The following is a 9,214-nucleotide window of genomic DNA, read 5'->3' as shown; positions in this document are numbered from 1 at the left end:
GAAGGTCGCCACATACTTCATGGGCTAAAATATCGCCAACTCATCCAAAGGCGTCATCGTTTGGAGGCACCATCTTCATAGCCCGAGAACACCATGTCATGGCTTGAGGATCTCTTTCAAACTTTTGCATATCATTATTCAAAGGCATCATGGTTCGGAGGCACCATCCTCATAGCCCGAGAACATCATTTCATGGTCTGCGAATCCTTATCATACAACCAATGTCCGAGGACATCATGGTCTAAGGAAATCATCCTCATCGTCCAAAGACAACATTCATCGTCCAACGGGAATTCGCATCATGTTTAAATTTACGCACAATATATGCTTGTATTGCTTATTTGCAGGTAAACAGGCGAGCAACGACCATCCCGGCAGGAGCGATCCCGCTCTAGTTCCCGCAGCCATATCAAACCTAACCATTTCCGTAAACCTTCCACTCACACAACCCTAGATGTTGCGTCCGTTCTTGAAATCGCCCCATCGGCATACTCCGCTGGTGGATCCTGAACTACATACGACCTGATTCCTGTAAAACTAGGGATATGTAGGCAGCTCGGAAGCCGGGGTGCGGCCTAACCTCTTCAAACCGTTTCGCTCGGTCAAAATTGGCCATCATTTCTTTACCCGGAAACTCTTTCATTCTTCCCGGGTAAAGAGGGGCAGCTGTTGATACCCAATTTTTCCCTATATATTTTCAATATGCAAAATAATTTCAAAATAGCACATATATGCATACATAAGCATGTCCAAGTGTTTTATTATTTTTTCCATAATTTTAAAGTTTTAAATTGATTTTATTTTCTCCCTTTTTATCCATAAAATCCCCAATAATTATTTCCAAAATTATTATTTTTGATATTTCATCTATTGGATTTTTATATTTATGCCAAAGTATGGCTAAAGAAATTTTTACATATTTTATAATTATATTTAGTATTTTTGAAGCTAAATTGCACATAATTGCAATATTAGCCATTTTAAGGTTTAATTATGTTTTATACGCATAAAATTGGATCCTGTATTTTTTAATTGTTAATTATGTATTATAAATCATTTTAGCCCTTTAATTTATTTTTTAGATAGTATTCAATTGGTGATCAAGCAATCAAATAACTAAGTGCAGGATTAAATAAATAAACCAATATGATAAACTAAGAAATCAAAATCAATATCCGAATAACAATAGTCATGAAAGAACCACAACCCTAGAACGTGAAGTTTAGCTCCACATAGACATGGTAGCAAAACAACAAATCATACAAAGAAACATAAAATATACTAAGTTTGGTGGAAGAAAAGATGAAACCCGGCCTCCACGGTGACTCTGTGCTCTCCCTTTGTCAAAAGTTTTTCCAACTCTCTCAAAATACCGTTTTTCCATGTACATATACCAAGTAGGGTTGGGCCCTAACAATTATACCTTCTCCAATGTGAAAAAGGACACTTTTCCCGGGTTCGACTAGCGCGGTCGCGCTAGTGGTCGCGCTAGTGGTCGCGCTAGTGGCCCAGTGTTCTGCCTGACGAGCGCGGCCTGAGCGCGACTGCTCTATTGACGCGCAATTTTCACCTGTTCCGCTTAGAATTTGGAAAAACGTAAAACATGAAAGTTGTATCCCTTTGAGTTAGCTTTCCAATCATATATTTGGGAGCCCAAATAGAGTTCTGGGCAAAAAGTTATGTGTATTTTACTAGATAGTGCCCAATACGCCTACTCGAGTCTTCGTTCGCTCTAACTATTATCCGTTGACCCCCAAACACGATCCCGGCTTAATTCCTTGAACTTTTACTCAGACTTCAAAGCTCCAAATCACTTGAATTCATTCCATAACATCTACATAGCTCGAAATCACTCCTACAAGGCATAAAACACACCATTAGTGCAAAACATTAGCGATTAAAGCTCAAACTCAATTGAAGTGCAGTAAATTAGAGTGTAATAATCGACTAAAATACGTAAATATAGCCTATCATCAACACCCCACACTTAAACGTTGCTCGTCCTCGAGTCAACCAAAAATTTACTCTATCTATGAGCACTTAACATATTCGAAGCACACTACACCAATGATTATGGTTGATAGCAACAATTAAACTCTAGCATATGCAATCATCATACACTTTCCTTTACTTATGTCATTCTTCAAAAATATTCAAACAAAGACAATATGCTCACAACAATCCTAGCCTCAAAAACCGACTCAATATCATAATGCACTCATGGCTTGAACACCCAACATCCTAGAGAAGTCTAATAACGTTACCTATCCTTCGTGAAACCATGTGCCCTCACAACCAAAGCAAAGAAAGTGAAATCAATCCACACATTCGAATCTCATGCTCACATATATCAAAGAAAATCGCTCACCCTCACAAAAGAAGTCACATGCATGTAATTGATACCATAGGCTTGCCCTTAATGTAAATCTCTACTAATATAGGTTCGCTCGATCTAAAATCAATTAGGTCTTTTTCATGGTTGTAATGTGGGCTAAGGGACGGGTAGGATATATTTAGGAATAGTGACTAACCCTCCTAAGTACTTTAACACACCACATAATCAACTTTAAGCGCAAATTCTTCAATCCACCTCACTTTCACAAATAATATCACCCCAAAAATGCTCCCTTCTTCTTTAAGCACTACATTAATTCATACCCACTATCAAGAACAAGACAACAATGTATTCATCTCTATTTTCTTTTTTCTTTTTCTTTTTTCAGATTATTCTTTTTTTTTTTCAATTCCCGCTAGTGGTGTATTATTTAAAAAAAAACAAGTGCACCTTTCTTCCTTTTATTGGTTCCACTCAAAAGTCACCCCACACTTAGTTCCTTCTTACTTCTTTTAGCGGTCAGCTCACAATTAAAAGTGCTTTAAGAGGAAAAGGGATCAAAATAACGTCAATTAAGAATAAAAAGGGTACATGCTTATAATGTGGGTGCCAAATAAAAGTCTATAAGCACAAAAGGGTTAGCTAGGGACAAATATTATTTATGGTAAGCAATAAGCTCAAAAAGATCAAAGAAAGCCTAAAATCATTTCTCAAACCGAGCATCACCTAAAATTTCGCTTCAACTCACATACTAGGCAAGTTCTAGACACAAGTACAATGCATGGACTACACAAAAACCTCACCACACATGGAACATGACTCACTAGGACGGTCCCATTTCGACTCTCAAATAATGCAAGTATTCACGGAGCCACGAGATATTAAGCATTAAGCACAAAGTGAACATAAGTCAATTAAACGAGACATAGGCCCCACAGAACATCTTACCAATTTAGTCAAGGCATCATGAACAATTTCAAAATATTGGGAAGATACTCCACATGCCAAAGCTTAAATATGCTACAATCAAACAAGTCAAAGGACCCAAAGTTCATCACCCCTCCTCCTTTAATTTTCTAAAGTCCTAATCTACTCTAAAAAATAAAAAAAAAACTACTACCCGGTTCAAACTACATCTCATGGAAAAGAACCGATGCACAAAGAAAAACAACGGGGGATTATTGCTACCTAAAAAAAAATAAAAGACATATTTTTGGATTTTTCTATTTTTCACCCTTTTTTTCATTTTTTTATTGGACCTTAATCCCTTAAGAAAGCTGTCCACAAAATCCATCGTCGGGAAAAGTCCAAATTTTCCAATTTTTTTTGTTTTTTTTTGGTTTTTGTTTTCTGTAAACAAAAATTACTACACTACGAACGAGTACTATAACTAAGCTAACATAGCACAAAAAATTATCCAAACAATCTCCTCACTCCACACTTAAAATTGTGCAATGTCCTCAATGCACACTGTAAATAACAAGAGGGTAAAAGAGACTCCCTGGTAGGCCAAAGGCCGAAGCATTAGCAGCTCACGGGATACTCAGACTTCTCCCAGGTACAGTCCTTTGTGCGGGCACCCCACACTTAGTTCTAACCACATGGCTCACTTTTGCACACTTCCTGTGGCTTTGCTCCCTATGTTCAAAATCCTACAAAATAAAACAACACTACAAAAATAATACAATAAGAAAAAAATCAAAAATAAAAAGAAAGCAGTAAAGCTGGGTTGCCTCCCAACAAGCGCCTAATTTAACGTCGCGGCACGACGTGAACCACTTTTTCCTCCACCTTGAACTTATGAATTGTACCCCTAACATGACATCCAGTCTGCAGCTATGCTCCAGTGGTGGGGCTACAATGATAACAAGGCCAAGTAATAATTTTTTCACTCTGCACTTCTTGGCCTTTAGATGGAGAATATAATTTTTGCTTTCTGGCACAACAAATTTAAGAATATAAGCACTCTCATCCTCACCTTTTGACTCCTCCATAGGCTCAGATGGCTTGATTAGTATCTCACTATCTAAACACAATGTGAAAAAATGATTGGAATGAGGTCTAATGCACCCTAACTCATGAATTTTACTACTATTTACATCCCCATATATACACACACTCAAGTCTCCCAAAGTAATATTATCTACTCTCTCACATGACTCTAAAGCACTCTTCTCAATATTGGCATCCTCAAGAAAAACATGGTCTAGTGATTGGTATTCTCGTTTTATCTCCTCAATTTGGTCTAGAAGATCTTTTTCAGCTTCACACAACTCATTATTAAATTGTTGGGCGTTACACGCATTAACCTTTGCACTCAAATCTGCATCTAAGTTATGTACAGCCAAGCCAAAATTATCAATTTTATCTGCAAGTTCATCTCTCTCCTTAGACCAATCATTTACCAACGTTGTTAGGAGACAACGTCGTTCCGCATATTCGCCTAATCGAGAATATACGTCCCAATACCAACCCTTACTCCCATATTCAAATTCAGACCTGCCAGATGTCATGTTGAGAGAACTAGAAACACACTAGGAGAAAAGTCAAATAGTTGTAAAATTAAAAATATTTACAAAAAGATAAGAAAAAAAAACTTGTAAAGATAAAAGTAAAAGTCTAATTTAGAAAAATAATTAATTTCTAAGTCCCCGGCAATGGTGCCAAAAACTTGTTACGGCCAAACGCACACGCAAGTATACGCGGTCGTCAAGTAATAAAGTGACTAAAAGTCGGATGTCGAACCCACGAAGACTTGTGATTAACTATTAACTAAATTAGACTATCTTCATTATCTAAACAAGAATTAAACCTAGAAATATTTGATTCTAAACTAATTAAATTAAGAAATATAAATAATGAACTTCGAACAGAGAAAGAGCAGATTTTTATGATATCAATGTAATGAAAACGATCTAGGGTTATGGGCTATCTAACATTCCTATTGTATTCTTCAATTGAATTGACTAACTAATTTATCTAGTTTATTGGTTAACAGGGTTAATATTGCTCATAAGAATCTGGCGAGTTCTTACTCTCCTATTCAAGCTAACCTAACGCCTATATGTCTATGGAGTTAGAATCAACAAGAATGCATTTATAATTCCTGTAAATTAACCAAGCAAGGCAATTAGGTATATGTCTATCCTAACCGCGAATCCGTTCCCCGATGCCCAGGTTCAAGAACTTGCTCTACTCAATCCTATATGCAATCTAGAATTCCCACTTTCGAGTTCAATTCAAGATTCGTAGATAGTATTCAATTGGTGATCAAGCAATCAAATAATTAAGTGCAAGATTAAATAAATAAACCAATATGATAAACTAAGAAATCAAAATCAATATCCGAATAACAATAGTCATGAAAGAACCACAACCCTAGAACGTGAAGTTTAGCTCCACATAGACATGGTAGCAAAACAACAAATCATACAAAGAAACATAAAATATACTAAGTTTGGTGGAAGAAAAGATGAAACCCGGCCTCCACGGCGACTCTGTGCTCTCCCTTCGTCAAAAGTTTGTCCAACTCTCTCAAAATATCATTTTTCCATGTATATATACCAAGTAGGGTTGGGCCATAACAATTATACCTTCTCCAATGTGAGAAAGGACACTTTTCCCGGGTTTGACTAGCGCGGTCGCGCTAGTGGCCCAGTGTTCTGCCTGACGAGCGCGGCCTGAGCGCGACCGCGCTATTGACGCGCATTTTTCACCCTGTTCCGCTTAGAATTTGAAAAAACGTAGAACAAGATAGTTGTAGCCCTTTGAGTTATATTTCCAACCATATATTGTGGAGCCCAAATGGAGTTCTGAGAAAAAAGTTATGTGTATTTTACTAGACAGTGCGCAATATGCCTACTCGAGTCTTTGTTCGCTCTAACTATTATCCATTGACCCCCAAACACGATCCCGACTTAATTTCTTGAACTTTTACTCAGACTTTAAAGCTCCAAATAACTTGAATTCATTTCATAACATCTACATAGCTCGGAATCACTCCTACAAGGCATAAAAGACACCATTAGTGCAAAATACTAGCGATTAAAGCTCAAACTCAATTAAAGTGCAGTAAATTAGAGTGTAATAATCGACTAAATACGTAATTATAGCCTATCATCAGGAAACATCCCCATATAGAAAAGGCAAGGTCTTAAATAGTCGGGTAAGTTATCATAACTTAACTGCATAGTTGCCCGACTATAGTTTTCAGACTCACGCTCAAGATAGGAAAATAGAGCTTTTTGAACCTCATGCCACCAAGATCGTTCCATTTTCTTCTTTTTGATTATTCCAGTTACCAAGACAACAGCTAGGGGCAACCCTTTGCATCGTCTTGCAACATCTCGACTCACATCGTGTAGTTCAGGTGGGCAAGCTTCGTTTTGCAACACTTTTTTCTGCAGCAATTCCCTACTCTCTTCGGGTGTGAGGCATGGAAGTAAATAAGGATCAGTATGGCACTTGATATGTTCACCCACTTTCTTAAGACGAGTTGTTACTACAATTCTGCTTCCATTTTCACCAACTGGGAAAGATAATCTTAAATCATCCCATGCCATACTATCCCACATATCATCAAAGACAATGAGATATCTCTTTCCCATTAAGCTTTTCCTCAACATGTCAGCTAGTTCGCCAACCTCATCTACCTTGTCCTTGGAACCGGTAACTTGATTGAAAATCTCTTTAATAGCTCTCTCCGGCTATATGTTTGGGAAATGACGCACCATGCTCGAACATCAAAATGATAAACAATGATGTCATTATTGTACAACTTTCTAGCACAAGTTATTTTACCTTGTCCCCCCATCCCAACAATTGGGATGACATCTAGCTCATTTGTTCCTCGAATCAGAAGCCGAAGTATACTTTTTGTGTCATTCTCAAAGCCCACTATCTCCTCATCATTCCTAAGATTGCTATGTTGAATTGGCAGATGCTTAGATGGCTCTATCACAGAGCAGGGCTTAAGAGGAAGGAGGTTCTTAAACCTCATCTCAGTCACCTTCTCACGAATATTCTTGATCTCTTTTACGATTGCAGGAAGTGAGCAAAAAAGATACCAAAGAGCATTACACTGAGCAAGAATAGAGTCAATGGCAACTTCAACTTCGTATGCCAAATTGATAGTACGCCTCTGAAGATCTTTAAGAATTTCATGTTCATGCTGCACCTTTGCAACATCTCTGAAAACAGATGTTAGATATGAGAGCTCTTTCTCTAAAATGATAATATGAGGCTTCAACATGAAAGCTAAACCTGATTTAGATTTCAACATCACATTCAATTTCCTTAGGAGAGAATCAAGAAAGCCCAATCCACCAGCTGAGATGGTCTGAATATTAAGGATTTGTAGTACCTCACTTCCACTTGTGCCTTTAGATCTTCTATTTTCTCCAATATCTGTATCGTGCCAAGATCAATCTTGCTCGCATCATCTTTGATTGTCGATCCTGAAAGAAGCTGCATTTGAATTACACAAAGTATGTCGCCCACAAGAACTACAAACTTTTCTAAGACTTCATTCAACCTATTACCATTAATAACATGATTTGGTATATCACCGGAAAAAACTAACAAGAACTCTATTGCCACATCAATGTTTCGAGCAGAGACAATAGTGGGAAAGTTATCTCTAAGATACACCAGAAGACACTGGAGTTTATATGAAAATTTTTTTGGTAATTTCTTGTCCTTGAAAGTTCTTGATTGAGTAAACTTTGACGCCTTTAGTTCACAGAGAAAAATCTTTTTCATTTCCAGCTCCAATCACAACCAAGCATAATAGATAATGAGGCTCACTCTCGATATTAGATGTATCATCTCCATCCTCTTTAACCCAAAGAGCAAGACAGAATTGTCCCACATTGTCAGCCATGAATTGTATTCGGTCTTGCATACCTTCCAGCTTCTCACGGTCGACATAGCCATTTATCTCTGTACCATATAAGTATCTTACAAACCTTAATTTGTTTTGAATGACTTTGACTTGCCTTAAGTATCTATCTGTCTTCTGCATGATATTGATTTTTTTCGCGAAAAAAGTGACAGATCGAACCAAGTACCTCGGTGCATCATTTAGATTCTGGTCAAGGTAATCCATATATTCCAACATATACGAATCATTCAGCTGAAAGTTGTATATTAAATTGTTACTGTTATCTTTACTGAATTCCTGCAACTCTGATACTAGCCTTTCCACATTAAGACTAGTTTTGTATTCACCTGGAATTCCACCAAAAACTGAGTGAAGCATTTCCGCAATCAATTTGGCCTTCTTTCTGATTTCTACTAAGGAATCAGGCAAAAGAGCATGAGGGTACTTGATAAAGGTTCTCAAAAATCTCAGCTCCATTTCAAGTGTCTCAATCTTGACAACATTCAGATCACCTCTACTCTTAATATTTCTCAGGTGATCTAACATATCCTCAATGTCGTTATGCACCATCTTCCGTAGATAAATTAAAAAAGTAGAAAAGTTCAGTTCCAAGTCTTACAATCAATCAAGCGTGAATTTGGCTTCTTTCGTCTTCTTTTGTAACTCCAGTTTCTGATACAATATATCCTAAGAGGAAGCACAAGAGATGAACATTAAATAAAAGAAATAACAGAAATGATCATATCAACAAATAATATAAGAAAACTACCTGTAAAAGGTAAAAGTTGCTGTAGGAGAAAATTACCTAAGAAGAAGCTCTGAAGATATTTGTTAGGTTCAGTGGATGAATAATTATATATCTTGAAGATTTCCTAAAAACCTCATAAAGGAATGTGAAATTAAAGTATGGTCCAAAGTTATTTATATTACTAAATTATTTTTAAATATACTAATACTCTTTTAGAACATATAAAAAAATGTGCCACTAAAGGAATAAC

The 9,214-nt window shown here is 37.0% G+C and overlaps 1 pseudogene; it reads right to left on the bottom strand.

The window, feature by feature from the left end:
* LOC109227680 overlaps positions 1–8,786 on the bottom strand; it is a 16,358-nt pseudogene extending 7,572 nt beyond the window's left edge.

The sequence above is a fragment of the Nicotiana attenuata genome, chromosome 6 (genome assembly GCF_001879085.1).
Source record: "Nicotiana attenuata strain UT chromosome 6, NIATTr2, whole genome shotgun sequence".
NCBI lineage: Eukaryota > Viridiplantae > Streptophyta > Magnoliopsida > Solanales > Solanaceae > Nicotiana > Nicotiana attenuata.
The sequence above is the reverse complement of the archived record's forward strand: the minus strand, read 5'-3'. Positions and strand labels throughout refer to the sequence as shown.